Source organism: Rhodnius prolixus, unplaced genomic scaffold (genome assembly GCF_049639745.1).
Source record: "Rhodnius prolixus isolate KJV_2025 unplaced genomic scaffold, Rpr scaffold_1, whole genome shotgun sequence".
NCBI classification, from domain to species: domain Eukaryota; kingdom Metazoa; phylum Arthropoda; class Insecta; order Hemiptera; family Reduviidae; genus Rhodnius; species Rhodnius prolixus.
The window spans coordinates 28398299-28415432 of record NW_027411581.1 but is presented as its reverse complement, the minus strand read 5'-3'; the positions used below and the strand labels follow the sequence as shown (position 1 = coordinate 28415432).

The 17134-nt window shown below is 34.9% G+C and overlaps 1 protein-coding gene across 7 annotated transcripts in view; it reads left to right on the top strand.

Annotated features, from left to right (window-relative positions):
* The window catches only part of Dlish (Dachs ligand with SH3s), a 36321-nt gene extending 19473 nt beyond the window's left edge, over positions 1–16848 (top strand). The window contains exons 8-9 of one of the 7 annotated variants that reach the window (XM_074136148.1): positions 9242–9321; positions 16387–16848. The gene's annotated coding sequence lies outside the window, so the exon portion shown is untranslated. Of the gene's footprint in view, positions 1–286; positions 5539–7565; positions 7645–9241; positions 9607–16386 lie in introns of those variants that run through there. The other 6 variants (XM_074136119.1, XM_074136157.1, XM_074136127.1 and 3 more) reach the window with 6 other exon arrangements.
* Positions 16849–17134: the final 286 nt, after the last annotated feature.

Sequence of the window (17134 nt, the reverse complement as noted above, 5' to 3'; positions counted from 1 at the left end):
TGATTTAAGCCATCCTTAATTAGCAAAAAATATGTATGGGACCAGAAAACTTACAAGATTCCTTACAGATAATATTAATTCAATGATACTTGCAGAGATAATTGCATTAGAGTCATTTAGTTTTTGAATTAATCAGGAATAATGAATAGCTTCTCCCTCTAGTAGAAGTTCTGTAAAGTGGAAGATTTCAATCACTTGTCCTTATTTCACCATATATCTCGTTCGTTTCAATATTATCTCCAACATAAAAATTAGAATATTTCATTGTCTGATTAAAAAGCTTCAGTTTACAGGCTGAATAAGCTATATGGCTGGAAATCTAGGAAGATGCACATCATCATATCTCTTCTTTCAGTTCTGTAGCAATGAGTTAATTTGTTCGTATTCAAGTTTTAAATAGCTTTGACCTTGTTGCAATGGTTTTCTCAGTTTAATATTAACAATTACTTAAAAACCTTTTATATTTAGTTTGTGCAATGATTTGTTTATACTATTGCTATTAATTATATAAAAAAAGAAGTAATATTTATTGTGATAAGATTAAGTATAAAACAAAGATGTGAGTATTACCAGGAGGCAGGGGAGTCTCTAAAACTAAAATGAAATCTTACTCTTACAATTCCCCAAAAATTATTTTATAAAATAATTTTCGTATAATCAAATTTTTAAATTGAAAAAATTATCTTTTTACATATTAATATCATTGCAATTTTTGTAAAATATTTATTTAATTATTGTGTGTAATAATTATTGTTTTTTTTTGCTATTTTGATTTCTGAAAGATCACAATCTAAATAGTATTCCTAAATAAACGTCACCACAGTGTTATCTGTTGGCTAAAAGGTAAACCTAAAATTTGCAGACATTTTTTGGTAAGTGAAATTAATGGAAGAAATAAGGCTTATTTATTAGTATCAGTGATTTTATCCGGCACAACATTTTCTGATTTGGTTAAGATTTTCAACTATTTTCATAGATTGAATAATGTGGAATCATAGAGTGGATCATGTGGTTAAAAGATTAACCTTCATTTATAAAAACATAGGTCCGGGATCACCATAGTCTCGTTTGGTATCATATCCATTGCGGAAATTAATTAAAATCAGAGAACAGAGAAGGCGGCCACCCGTTTTCAATCTTGAAAAAAAAAGTATGTAAAATATACTCTTATTATATTTTATTTTTTTGTATAAAAGAAGTATTCTTTTTGTACTCCCAAGAACAAACCTTTCTTATTTTTATTGTTTAACTTTACTTATTAATTCATTATATATAACTTAATTGCAAGGAATGTACGCTTTTATTACTATTAGTTAACAGAATTTGAATTTAGGCTGGAATATTTAAAAATTTGTATGTGAAAAAGAGATTCACTGGTCAGTGCGCTGAACACCCGCGCGGAGATCCCAGGTTCAAGTCCAGTTAGCTATCCTAAATTTTTCTCTTCCTACGAATCTCTATAGAATACTTGCCAGAGGCCAGTCAGTCGTTCGCTAAGGGTCTCGAAGCGTCAATGACCTCAGATTTGACGCACCTTAATAACAATAAAAAATTGCTATAAAATCCATATATTTATTTTTATTTTTTTTTATTAGAATAACCGCTTAAAATAAAATTAAGATAATTGCTTTTCAAATCAACACTGCAAAGAAAGCGATTGATGATCTTTCTAGAAAATAAAAGTATCAAAAGTTCTCTTTAAAAAGAAATTACAAAACTAAAGTAACCTGTGATTATAAATATTTTGTAAAGATTTAATTTTTGGGGAGGTTTTAAAAATTAACTAATAAAATGAAAAATATTTTAAATTAATTTGCTAGGAATTACTATATTTAATTACCAAGCATTTAACTGATCTAAAAAAAAAAAAATAAATAAATAAATAAAGAAAAAACTATGTACAAAATCAAACCATAAATTATTTAGTTTATAGGTTATTTGTATTTAAATATATTTATATTTTATTTAAACATTCGTTTATTAGAAATCTATCAATAAATGAGAGACCAGTTTATAAAGTTTTCATTAACCTAATTTTATCCATAATTATTTATTCTACACCATGCAGGCCTATTATGTACACAAATATAATCGCGATTCTTATGTCAGTAAACATTCGAAGTGTTCGTTTACGTTTAGTTTGATCTAATCCCTCTACTTTATAATTTGCTTTAAAATTTACATTAAAATTTTATTATAAAAAAATAAAATAAAAGCAGCTGAAATTTAATAATCTGTTAATTTATCTTGACTATTTCCCCCCTATTACGATAAAAATTATTTAAATCAGTCAGTTTTAAAAACTGTGGTTAATTATTAATCAGACCAAGTTTTTGTGGGGACAGAAACTCCAAGTATAACCTAAAAGAAGTAATGTTGATAAAGTTCCAGATAATTGAAGAATCTGAAATTGGTAAGAATTCCGATGATGAAATAATGAATATGCTAAACAGGTTAAAGGAAAAATAATGCTACTACGATTTAAATTTGTGTTATCGACTGACAGGACCAATAAACATAATTTTTGTTACTTTCTTTGCTGTGTAATTAAATCTAGGAAAAAGTTTTAATAGTTGTAAACGATAAACTTGTTAAAAAACAAAACCTTCAGATCGGAAGATTGAAATTTGTTTTATTTATGCTACCTTTTCATCTTCTCTGAATCCAAATTCACGGTAGTTGAGCGTACTAGCCTATGAACGCTTTTGTTAATGAATGTTATCTGGAGTGGTTTGAACTTTCTAGGTTTTAGGTAGTTTTCCCCGACCAAATCGAAAAATTTAAGGTTAGTAAAGGGAATGCAAATTTTTTATTAAAAAAAAAAAATTAATAAAAGGCGCGTGCTTTATTTTCTTCTTTTTTTTAAACACTTTTGCTGTAAATTTTTTTCGAATTCAAATCAATCGAATCTAAGCTTCTAAATGAAATTTAAAAAAAGTAAATACATATTTTTCTAAATAGTTGACCATTTTCGCTTATACGAGGGATTTATTAATTTAATTAAAAAACTAATAAAATAATGTGATCCTACTGATGCTAAGAAAAACCTACAACATACATCTGTTATATAATATGCCATCTTAGTGCAGAATAATAATTTTTTTCATATAGGCCAAAATTTATAAAATAAATTATGAACTTGATATCCGACTTTTTTGAAATAACATTAAATCTTTGTTTGTAGTTCTGGGGATATTTTTATCCTTCTAAAAGTAATTCACAGATTACACTGTCTACGCAGTATTAATTATTCTGTAAGTTATTCTTTGTAGAAGAAACAAAAGATAGATGTTTGGTACTCTGAAAGTTGTAATTTGTTTTTTTTTTTCGCTTCCATTCAATTTTTTACTTTTTATACATAAATGTTTATTTTATTAGCTATAAATATTTCACAACGTGTTAGTGGAATTGTATTTTGATTTTAATAGATTAACTAAATTCAAAATCTTTAATTAAAAGCTGCAATTTTTTTTTTTTTCTTTTTTTTTTTGTAATCGTTTATGCAGTATTTCTAGCTTTATTAGAAAAATCAAAATTAATTTGAAACAAACTTGTTTCTTAAAATATTTTATTGTGTTCATAATTTTAAAAAAATAAAATTGTAGCCAGTTAGTGCTCCATTGTTAGGTAATTTTAATTTTATTGTCAAAATGAACTGAAATGATTTGTATCTGTTTCTTTTTCAACAAAATTGATATTTTTAATTATTCCATCAGCCCTCCTATGTATTTATTAAATGCGTAATAATTTAATTATGAATCATTATGTATTTTAATATTCATCAATTATGAATATTAAATTTCCTAAATATCGTAAAATGTACAATTCATTTGTTTTTAAAAATTAAGTTATTTTACAATCTTGCCATTAAATGTGAATATGACTTAAGTTAATGCATAAATGTGCTCAATATAATGATGCCTAGTGCTTTGTTAAATATTCCAGAGATATTTATATTTTTTTATATTTTCCATTTTATATATATATATATATATTTTAAATAACATTGAACTAAATATGTGTAAATATTACTTGTTATGACGATATTATTATTATTTAGACTATATAAATTGTAACAGTACTTCTAAGAAACACAAAACTAGCAATTTGATACTAATTGACTTTTCCTTGTTATCAGAATCCAAATTTCTAAAGAGAATAGTATTTTCTCAGCAGAAGTTCAGTATACGCATTCAAATACCTTTCATCCCGAAAAATTTCTATTATTGAAAACAAAACAAGAATAAGATTCTCATTAATTGAAATCCAATACCACAGATCCACTATTCTGGAAAAACGTTTGTATGTTTGCAAACTTTTAAAGCAAACTGCTGTGTTTGAGGGCCGCACTAAGACTTGTAATATTTTAAATTATACATTTAAAATATTTAGAATTTGTAAATAGAATTGAAAATAGACTACATTTGAGAAGGAGTCTAGATTGTAGTTTCCAACTCTGAAGCGTAATAGGAATGTAAAAAAGAAGGTGGAGCTGCATCCAAAACAATAAATCTAGTCGAATGTAGAATTGTAACCTGTTTGCCAAATTATATGCTGCTTCTGTTAAATCTTATAATTAAGGCATATGAACAGATCAAGTATTAATTGAAAAAAATAATTTAAAATATTCTATTAAAATCATTTAATTAACGTCTGCACGCAACTCTTGAGCTTGAAGTTCGTATACATAGAAAACCCTAGATAAAAATGATGAGAAAACAGAAAAAAAAAAATTAGAAGAATTTAGCTGGGAGAGGGGTAAATGAATAAAAATGAATTTAAAAAGAAAAAAATCAAACGTAATAAAATACTCACCTTAAATCCCAAACAGTTTAAACTGAACCCTTGCGTAATAATGTTGACTTGTTCAAGGACATTTCTTTCTAGACTAAGAAAGAGTGAGACAAGGAGTGGATTTCTTCATTACTATTATTACATTTATTTTTATTTTTTGGATTTATCTATTTATTTTTTTAGCTCTTTGCTCTTGGCTAAATTAAAAAGAAGAGAAGGTTTTAGAAGTGAAAGGGATTAGCTGAAAAGCGAGTTAGATTGAAAGACCCAAGTCCAGAGTTCGATTCCATCTTAGATTTTCTATCCTAGATGCCAATGAGGTTTACTGACCAATGATAGAAATGTATATGTAAGAGAGATCAATGTTTGGATTGTGTTGGGAATGATCTGGGCTCCACAGATATTGACGCGTATGATTAAATAATCATAATTATAATATTTATAATTTTTTTTAAAAAAAAGGTTAAACCTTAAAACCGCAATTTTTGAACACGGCCAAAAACAATAAATTTCCACAATTACTTCGAGTTAATAATATTTCTATTGTAACTTTTCACTTTGCTTTCAAAATGCAAGCTGATAGTGTTTTTCAAGTCTACGCGTTTAGACTGAAATAAGAATGCCGCTTCCAGTATCATTGAAGATGGATTTCCTTTAACTTCATCCTGCACTTAGTCAGTCATATATTGATAGCGCATTTCGCTAATTAAAATTTATTTCCATCCTTTTTGCCTGCGGCGGTCTTCTTTTAGAGATGTATGTAGCCAGCTTCTAAAGGGTTTTTACCGGCGAAGTATTATAAAATTAAATTATACTATTTACTTATAACATGGGTAAAAAAAATTAAATTCATAAATAATTAACAATAATTTGTTGCAAATTTCTTTTTAATTTTTTGGTGATTATTATTATTATTAATTTTTACTTTTATTGTGTCTCCAGTCACAATTTTCACCGAAATCAAAAACTAATCGAACATTAATGATTAATTCAATTTTTCACTTTCAAAAAGATTTGAATAATTCAGTAATTGATTTTTTGCTGTTTCATTTAATTTTCAAATACCAAAAATGAAGTTAATTGAAAGAGAGATCCAAACAAATCTGAGGATATTGAACGTGTTTTAGTTGTTATATTCGTTGGAAAATTGTTCCTAAACGTTTCACATGATTGTTATGGCATGCGTATACTCAACTTCTTTTTTCTTTTTTTCTACCCTTATGTGAAACTATTAAAGCTTCCAACTTTTTTATGAAAGGAAAACGTACAAAAGTTATGGAGTAATACTTTTATTTTGTAGTTTTATTATTATTATTTTGTTTTTTGTTTGTCTCAAATTATTTATTCAGTTCACCTCTTGAGCAGCAGTTCAACGAAGAAAGTTCTACTTAGTAATCACTTAGCTAATTCCACAAGTATATGTGAGCGAACGTATAAACCGAGCGTGCGCTGCACACATACTTCACCTACAACAACTAGTTTGTCAAGGGCTAGCTAGGCTTACTTCTCAAGCCTCGGTAAGCTTCCCAAACTAACTTCATTTTTAGTACGTGTGCAGAATTGATGAGCGTGGACAGAAGGCAATTTTTATTTGCCAAGGTGTCTTTTGTTACATTGCAAGAAAGAAGGATTATTTGGGATTTCTCTCAGGGTTTAATTATAGTTATTTTTTAATTCATACTTTTTAAATAAAAAAATATTGTAATTTAAAAAAAAAAATATATTTATAAATTTGTAATAAAATTTTAATTATAAGCGTAATAATTTGCATAATATACCTAAACAATACCTTTCCCTTAATAAACAAGAACTGCCACTTCTATCCAAATACATCGATTTCCTTTAAATTGCATTCTCTACCCACCGAAATACTTTTAAAAGAAATTATTCAAGTGTTCTGCTAGATAGAGGATTTATGAAATCCACTGTAAAGTGAGCGTAATCATGCTGATTTGTACATTAACATTGCTTCTATATTTATATCTGGAAAAGAACCATCCCCAAGATAGCAAAGAACAAGTTCCATATTTATTTGAGAGGAACTAAACATTTAAGAAAAATTCGTCATTTTAACTCAACATGTTGAATAAGAGTAAGTCATGTGAGGTTCATGCTAGATTTTCTATTATGAAGTGCCTCTTGATGAAGTAAAAATGTACAGTGGAAAACTCTTCTTTGGCCTTCAAGAATGACTACCTCTTGATATGAAATAAAACATGGAATCAGTCAGTGCATCTTCGTGGATTGTGTTTAATTGGAATTATTAATTTCTCTATCTGTACAACTTCCATCTAGCTGAAATGGAAGTTATTGTTAACATCGCCCTTTCTCTACAGAAGTGCTGCAAATGTCACGCTTCACTCTCTATAGAAGAAAATCAAGAATGGGAGCAGTAAAAAAAAAAGATGTCTTGAATCTAACTGTTGAGCTGGTGAAGGACAGTTCAAAACTGCATTTACTTTATTACTACTCATAAAAGCGACAAATTTTGGGAAATTCAGTTTCTGTTTTTAGGTTAGCTGAGAACGGAAAAAAAGAAGTTTTTGAAATAAACGGGTTTCTTTTCACCAGCCTATGATGAACAAAACTCAAAAACGGACTATCACAGAAAGTTAAAATTTTATATTTTGGTTACTGTAACCAGGTGACTAGCAACAGGTTCTAGTCAGTAACCGGAAATACTACTTTAATATAAGGATTTTGTAGCTTTAATTTTTTTTTTTTTTTTTAAAGTGCTTCTAACGTTTTTTTTTTCTTTACGCTGGTTACAGTCATTGCTGAAGTGTAGGTTTATAACTTGTTCGAATCATCTTTGCAGAAAAATTCATTTAGTGACAGTTTTGAAGGAGGGTTAGTAGGCCTCTTTTTTATGTATATTTAAGTAGTACGCTGGAAGGCTATCTATCAATGTTAGTTAAGTGTTGATAATTTTGAGTAGATTAAACGAGTGCAATTTTCAAACGGTCGCGATTAGCTGCTGAATGTTGCCAATTCAATAGAGAGAACTTTTGTGATATATAATTACCGTTGCAATCGGTTTCAGCCATTTTTTCTTTTTATAAAATAAACCACAATCCGTTATTAATTTTTAAATAATAAAACTTTTTTCGTACACCGAGCACAAAACAACACAACTTTCTTGATAGCCAATAATATAAGTCGAATGTTATACAATTTACAGTTTTTCAGAGCCAATAGTACTAAAATTTCCCGATGTTGTGTTATTATCGAAACACAAAATTAAGATGTACTTATTATTATTAAATAATAATAAATTTTATGAAATATTGTACAATCACCGATTACCAATATCAAAGATAGATAGATAAGAATGGTGTTAAACCATCACATTTGCTTCACCATACAGCAACCGGAGTTAAATTTTGCTGCTCGGTTAAATAATTTCAACCTAAGATGGACTTGCACCATTTTCAAATTAAACATATTTACAATATTGTTAAGAGCTAAAACTTCCATCTCCCAAATATTAGGATTTTGAATTTTTTTTTTACTCTAAATGGTTTACAGATAAAAAGATCATACTAAGTTTTATCTATAATTACCATTATCTTCATTTTTTTTCAAAAATGGACTTGCCCCACTTTCAAAATAAACGGCTCATATGTACGTATTTTGAGTGATAATTCGATAACTGATAATCGCAGAAATTCCATTTATTTGGTTCAAACATCACCATCGCATCTGATTAGAAAGCTTTAACCAGGCTCTAAAATCCTTCGAAGTTAATTTAAGGTAGGTAGGCAAGGCAAGGTAGGTTGGACATTCTAATAAGGAATGGCACACATTGTCAGGGTACCTAGACATTCAGAACTAAATTGTAATGTGATGTAATCATTTTAGCCTCAAGTAGACACACATTTTGCGAGGAAAATTCTACTATATGCTCTTCTGTGAGAAGGATTGGTTAGCCATACGTGCTATACAATTTTAGAGTCTGAATCCCTTAAATTTTTGAGAAAATTGAAGGTGGAGGTTTCGAAAAAAGTAAAGCGTAGAGTCTATTTTGTCGTGTTTCACAAATTAAATTGTATTTAGTCAGATTTTAATTGTAGGAGGCATCACGGTAACCGAATGGTTAGAGGTCTAGGCCTTGGATTTTATTTAATGGTTAATAATAGAAATTTATAGTAAAGTATGTTTACTAGTCGCCTCCGTCCACGACACCTAATTGGTAGTTGGAGGTAAAGCCCGCCTGAAAAAGTAGGCAATTACTTTACTTTTTTTGTGATTCTCAGTAGAACGTTTGTAAATGAATTAATCTTATATGTAAACATTTATTTCTACTTTTTCCAACGTTAATATTTTAAACATTTTCATTTCTCAAAGAATATGAAAATTAAGCTGTGGAATTTTTACAATTGTTATCTTAGAAAACTAGAAATAGTATTTGCAATAATAAATGATCTCCTTTTTTCTTTTTTTCTAGTGAACACTGAACACATATTTATTCCTTTGAAGATGGGGCAGCAAAAAGGGGCCTTACGGAAGTTGAAAACCTCTCTCTGAGTAAGTATACAGAATCAGGGGCCAACGTATTCAAAGGCGTTTGGACGGAAACGAGTATAGTGGAATGGGGATCGACTTATTTTGTTAGCATAATGTCGACGGAGGCCGCATAATGCGCCCACAGCCAAAGGCAATCAATCCCTCCTTGTAAGCTTTATTCCACTGGATAGTTCTGCTCCTTAACAATGTATTCAGAAGCAATAAGCCAAACCTTAAATAAAGAATATTTAATTAAAGTAAGTCATTACTTGGACATTTTTATTTTTTTTATTGTTCAGCTCAACCTGTCTTCTAATAAAGTAAGCACATTTCTATTTCAAATAATTTAAATTTAATTATTTTTAGGGGCGCGTCGATTCCATCAGCCATCAGCGCCTTCTGTTATTCTTTTTCTTACTTTCTTTTTATCGATTAGTAAGAGAAGATATTGTAATCGTGTCGTTTTTAGATTTTGAGATTTCACCGAAAATATCCATTTTGAGGGCCCACAAACGAAAAAGTGGCTTCTACAGATTTCTCTGTATTTATACAGAGTGTCCCAAGCTATATGGATAACGACTTTTTCTCGGAAACTAAGATAGCTAGAAAAAAACTAAAAAAATACGTGTTCCCTTAGTTTTTTGTTAGGAATCCAAATTTACTTTGTAAATTTTTTTCGGTGCTTCCAGAAACTAGATACAGACATCAACTTCATTTTTTCAAATGGGAAGGTGTGGTTTTTATTTCAGAAATAGATTCCTCTATTTTTTTAAAGAAAAATTTACTTGAACGGTTTTTTTCTGTGAGCGATATTTTAGAAGTTATGAATGAAAACATGATTCTTATAAGAAATGTCAAAATGATAATATTATAACGGTTTTTTGATTGAATAAGAAGAAAAGTACTATTTTATTATAAATTTTACTCCTCATTAATATTACAGATCATGCTCGAACTGGTCTCCACCACTAGAGATGCATAGACATGTGTAGGCGCGCGTGGCCGCCTACACCCAAATGCTAAGGTGCCCAAGTGGGCGCTGTACGAAATAATAGTAGACAAAGAAGAATAGAAAAAATAAAGAGAAATAAAAGAAAAAGGGGAAGGTACTTACCCTTTGCAAGGAGCGATGTGCGTGAGGTATGTTGATAAGCTGCCTGAGAAGCGATGAGAGGAAAGGAAGCTGTGGAGCGGAAGCGTGTATATATGTTTATGTAAATGTGTGAGTGTGTGTGTGTTGAGCTTTGAGAAAGGGAGGCAATATTTGGGCTCAGGCTCAGAGAAGCGTAGCGGAAGTGGAAATGAGGTAAGCGGAAGAGTAAAGGGGGAATAGTGCAATAAGTGCACTATAAGCGGTGGAATATGCGTGAAGCGATATTCTGGAGAGGCGTTCAGATGCGGATGTTGCGTACTGTTAGGTGTCAGCGGAAGTGAAGCGGGTTGAGATGCGTTAAGAGTTGCTAAAGCGTGAGCAGAGAAGCGTCTTAAACAAGGACTAGCGGGGAACTGCACAGACTGGGAAGGTGACCACATGGTCCAAAGGAAGTAGTGGGGCAAAGGGTCTAGAGTATAGAAAAACAAATAAAGGAAATAGAAGCTATAGGTCGTGACGCAATTGGATCAGAACCGGAAACAACAAGTTAATATAGACGGAAAGTTTAAGAGAATAAAAGGTGTAAAATAATACCATAATAATGAGCGATAAGAAATATGTAGAAAGAAGGAAATTAAGGCGGATGTGTACATCAGTACGCGCGCGGGCGCGAGGCTGACTCGCGAGAGACGGACGCTAGCCAAACTGGCCGAATGGTCTCGGTCACGACCGAACATCCCGCCCGCCCTGAAGGCTTGGCTTCAGTGAATTTGACGTGAGCGGGGAGCGGAGTCTGGCCTAGATGCGGCGGGTGACCCCTGAAGCGGTTGGCGGTAGTACGTAGCTGTTTGAACCACTGCGGAAGCGGGGGAAGGTTCCCGAAGGCCTGCGGGATAAGGTTACGGAGATTCTCCTGGCGGATGCGATCGGGATGGACCGTAGAGGGGGCTCGTCCTTGAGATGCAGTTAGAGAAGGCAACCAGTGTGGTCCTGGAGTCTTGGGTTTAGAAGCGGCTGGATCCGAGGATGGAGCGCTTAGCGGTGGGGAGTTACGGATGGTCTCGACCCTGAACACCATGTTTAACAATCTCTCACATGAGAAGCGGAGATCACTGATAGCGTGCGTGAGGTGTTGCTTCGTGGACTGAGATGGAGCCTCTTTCATGTCGCCCACACTGCAGACTTGCGAGGGATATACCCGCCCGCAATTCACTGTGGCAGGGGGAGTGCACCTCATGGTTAAAGTAAGTTGCGGATGATGGAGGTGATTTCCCAGCTCGCTCAGTGAGTTTTGTGCGTACACGAGATTAGTTTTGATATCGGAACACATCGTGAAGGGTAAGCTACGTGGGGCAACAAAGCGTTGAGAGGCAGCGGTGACAGGGGATGTGAACAGCGCGGAGGCATTCTTGCACATCGAAGCTGCGAAGGTGGTGAAGCTGTGAAAAGATCCCGGATGCCCCTTGGGTAATGTGTCACTGCGCAATTGCGCGATAGACCTGGCGAAGGGGCCGGTGAGGTTGACGCCGGCCACCCTGCAGGCCATAACAGCAAGGATGTGCTTAGGCGAGAGGGCACCCATAGGGGGAGTGATGGAGTGAAGCGTGGCGGGGCAGCACTGGCTGCAGTTGTTAAGGCAGCGCCAGCTACCTCTGCGCCCATCCGGTATGGCGCAGTGGCAGTGGACGAAAGCATTGGGGGCTAAGGCACCAGTGGGAAGCAGACGGTGCAGCGTAGCATCAAGAATGAGCCGGGAGCGATACTGATTCCCGGGCATTCGCTTAGAATAGAGAAACGCGCCGGGTAGTGGTGCATCAGTAAGAGGTCCACGTACGCGCAGCGGATCCTTGGAGTTCGAGGAGCGGTTTAATTGCAGATCTAAGCAAGGCGGAGAGGAAGGAGTATGAACCTCTAGTAATTTCTTAGCAGGATACTCTTCATGTGTGACCCGGATGATATGACTTAAGGCGTTTTTTAGCTCCAAGGATGATAGCTCACCATGGCGAGGCGTGGTGGGGTTCCTGCAGTTGTACCCGAAGCGTAAACAATACGCAGTAATGCGTTGGCGGTGGAGCAATGAAGAGAACTGGGAAATAATATTGTCCTCAGGAGCAGTGGTCACTAGAGCCACCTTGACTGGTGGTTTAGCTTCCTGATACATACACATTGCGGTTGAATCAGGTGATGCGGGGCGTCTAGGCCCATTGTCTAGAGGCTCAGAAAGCCTAGCAGGTCCGCTCGACCCCTGGGTGCATTCCTGAAGATGAGGCGGGGTAAGACTGTGCAAGGCGCTATCAATTGGATCATCTGCGGTGGATGTACACACGAAACCTGAGACAGGTTCTGCGTTTACCGTGCAGCATGGCGGAGGGCATTCTGCCCGGATGACATGGAGTGGAGGAGGGGGGCGCACAGCCTCATGGTGTGGAGAGGCACACTCAGCTCCGCTGATGCGAGATGGAGGAGGTGCGGGGCGTGACTCCTTAGAGGCAGTGAGTAAAGTTGATTGCGGAGGAAAGGCGTCCTCTGCCTGAGCGGTAAGAGGCGGAAGAGATGCAGGAGACGTAATAGGCGGCTCCCCCGAGGTGGGAAGTAAAGGTGATTGCGGGGGAGAAGCGCCCTCAGCCTCAGAGTGATGAGGCGGAGGAGATAAGCATTCAACTTCACTGTTGTACAGTGAAGGAGAAGTGCACTCAACTCCGCTACTATAAGACGGAGGAGATGCGGGGGGCAGCTCCTCAAATAAGGGGAGCGAAGGAGAGACATCCTCAGCCTCAGGAATATGAGGCATAGAAGAGCACTCAGCCCTACTGATAGGAGGCGAAGGAGAAGCGTTCTCAGTTCCAGTGACGTGAAGCGGAGGAGAAGCGCACTTAACTCTGGTAATATAAGGCGGAGGAGTCGGGTACTCAACTCCACTAATGAGAGGTGAAGGAGATGAGGAGTGAGACTTCTCGGCAGCGGAGCGAACAGGTGAGCGCGGAGAACCGGGGCTAGCAGCAGGGATGCCTACGGCCTCATCAGAGACCTTGAGAAGACCTGAAGGCTGCAGGTGCGCTGGAAGCGCAGGAGGGAGTGATGCAGCAAGGCGAGGCGTGGGAGAGGCTGTTGAAGCAGGGGTTGTCGACGGTGGACAGCTGGCAGGCGTGGATGGCCGCGTAGTGACCAAGGAAGCAGAATTAGCCTTCGCAAAGATATCGATAATTTCGAGGTGTAAATTTTGCACCTGCTGGAACCCGTCTATCAAATGCCATTCCGAGAGGCCCTCAGGAGGCCGGTACGCATCCAGATACGGCTCAACTCGCTCTCGGAAGGTGGCGAAGTCGGTCTCGACTAATCTCGTCATCGAAGCTATGAGCGTTGAGGACAGAGGAGCGACTCTGAGTCGTTGGACAAAGTCCTCGAGATGGCGATCCAGGGCCAATTTAGTTGCTCTGATTAAGCGAGTGAGGGCAACCAACGATAATGCACCTGCAGTGCCTTTCCCTTTTTTAGGCGCCATAGTGGGTTTTATTAAGCGATGCGGAAGAAGTGGACTGTATATGGGCCCCGTATCCGGCCCGGAGGACCAAAATGTAGGCGCGCGTGGCCGCCTACACCCAAATGCTAAGGTGCCCAAGTGGGCGCTGTACGAAATAATAGTAGACAAAGAAGAATAGAAAAAATAAAGAGAAATAAAAGAAAAAGGGGAAGGTACTTACCCTTTGCAAGGAGCGATGTGCGTGAGGTATGTTGATAAGCTGCCTGAGAAGCGATGAGAGGAAAGGAAGCTGTGGAGCGGAAGCGTGTATATATGTTTATGTAAATGTGTGAGTGTGTGTGTGTTGAGCTTTGAGAAAGGGAGGCAATATTTGGGCTCAGGCTCAGAGAAGCGTAGCGGAAGTGGAAATGAGGTAAGCGGAAGAGTAAAGGGGGAATAGTGCAATAAGTGCACTATAAGCGGTGGAATATGCGTGAAGCGATATTCTGGAGAGGCGTTCAGATGCGGATGTTGCGTACTGTTAGGTGTCAGCGGAAGTGAAGCGGGTTGAGATGCGTTAAGAGTTGCTAAAGCGTGAGCAGAGAAGCGTCTTAAACAAGGACTAGCGGGGAACTGCACAGACTGGGAAGGTGACCACATGGTCCAAAGGAAGTAGTGGGGCAAAGGGTCTAGAGTATAGAAAAACAAATAAAGGAAATAGAAGCTATAGGTCGTGACGCAATTGGATCAGAACCGGAAACAACAAGTTAATATAGACGGAAAGTTTAAGAGAATAAAAGGTGTAAAATAATACCATAATAATGAGCGATAAGAAATATGTAGAAAGAAGGAAATTAAGGCGGATGTGTACATCAGTACGCGCGCGGGCGCGAGGCTGACTCGCGAGAGACGGACGCTAGCCAAACTGGCCGAATGGTCTCGGTCACGACCGAACAACATGCTCTTTCCTGCCAATTGTCCCTTACTGCCAAAGAAATAGATTCGGCTTTAACCGACTTACACGTATCTATTATTCTCTGCTTTAGTTCATCTACAGATGCATTTCTAAATCTAGGTGTATCAGAATCAAGCCGGAATTGCAATTGTAGATGAACTAAAGCAGAGAATAATAGATACGTGTAAGTCGGTTAAAGCCGAATCTATTTCTTTGGCAGTAAGGGCAATTGGCAGGAAAGAGCATGTCTATGCATCTCTAGTGGTGGAGACCAGTTCGAGCATGATCTGTAATATTAATGAGGAGTAAAATTTATAATAAAATAGTAATTTTCTTCTTATTCAATCAAAAAACCGTTATAATATTATCATTTTGACAATTCTTATAAGAATCATGTTTTCATTCATAACTTCTAAAATATTGCTCACAAAAAAAAACCGTTTAAGTAAATTTTTCTTTAAAAATAATAGAGGAATCTATTTCTGAAATAAAAACACCTTCCCATTTGAAAAAATGAAGTTGATGTCTGTATCTCGCTTCTGGAAGCACCGAAAAAAATTTACAAAGTAAATTTGGATTTCTTACAAAAAACTAAGGGAACACGTATTTTTTAGTTTTTTTCTAGCTATCTTAGTTTCCGAGAAAAAGTCCGTTATCCATATAGCTTGGGACACCCTGTATCTATGTATTCACCACAACTCAAAAACGAAAAATAGCTGAAAGGTGAGATTAGATATAACGGTTTAGCATCCATCAGTAGACATCACAATAATAAGGTTTTGGTCAAAATCAATCTAGGGAAAGTAGATTTGTGTATTTTTTATTTTTTTAAATTTTCTTAAAAAAGGCTCCAACGATTTTCTTTAAGCTCGGTGTAAAAAATAGTAGGTCTATTACCTTTTTTTGATACATTGTTCAGGAAAATTCGATTAAGCGAACTTCTTGGAAAGAGAATGGGTAGGTTTTCCTCAATGAGCCACTTCTATATGTTGGCTTGCCACCTAAAAAAAATTATTAAAAATAAAATGTAGGACTAATTTTCCAAATTTGAAGAAAATCGTTTTACTAAAAGTGTCACTTTACTTGATTTTTCAGATTTTTAGAATTTTTTCTAAAATAACTTCAACGAGACTCTTTAAAACTTGTTAAACTAATTGTACATAAGTAGATCTAAAACTTTTATGATAAATATTTATCAAAGAAAGGTTTTAGCGGTCCTGTGAGGGGGACGATGAATAGATTCCCTCTAAAGTGCCATTTTTGTGAAATGTACGATTTAATCACTTGTTTCCTTGTAAGGAGGATTTTAGTTATTAAAATTCAGGTGTTAATATGAACAATTTTAGTTCAAAACGTTTAATTTTAAAAAGTTTTAGAAAGTGTAAAAAAAATTATGTTAATTGCAATTGAAGACTCATACAACATCAATAATTATGAATTAAATCATTATAATAATTATAACTGTAATAATAATGTAAAAATAAGCATTATACTAATTGGTGATGAAAATAATTATTGCCAATTATGTAATGAAGCTGTGCTAGACGAGAGTTACCACTTCATTGCGGTCTGTTCTAGACTTGCGGAGATGAGGATGAAATATTTTAATAAGCCGCAGCTTTCCGGAGAGGAGATGATCGCTTTGCTGAATGGTGAAGCTTGGAAGTTATTTCAGAAATATTGCAAAGATGCCTACAACACTATTTGCCCTAAATAATTTAAGGATTTTACCCAGTTTATTGAATAATTATTACGTTTGTTTATTGCTATAATTATTATTAATTTTTTTCTTTTTTTTATATCATTTTATTTTCATTTATGTAAATGGAAACTGTTGTTTGAGTTTGTTTTTATTTTCCTTGTCTTATTGTTCAGAGATTTTTCAGTTTTGTTCCAGAAGTAATTATTTTCTTTAATTTTATTTTCTTTATGATTCAATGTATTTAACGACTCCACCGACGGTTATACCATGGTGCTGTCTTTTTAATATTTGATATTTTGTTGTTTACTCTTTTTTTCCTTAATGTATGTACTTAAAGTAAATAATAAAGACTAAAAAGTAAAAAATAAAATACAAATTAAAAAAAAAACTGTAATAATTATCACAGTAAATATTTTTAAAAGGCAGCTATATAAAAATAAAGAAAAACTTTCTGTGATTTTCTTTTAATGGCAGTTTTCCATTAGGAAATATGATCTTCAGTACACTTGGCAGTAAAGTGGAAATCAACATTTTACTGTGATAAGTAATTAATTTCATTGCGCAGATTTTAACTAGAATTTGGATTGAACAATTAAAAATTTATAAATGATAACCATGAAAACG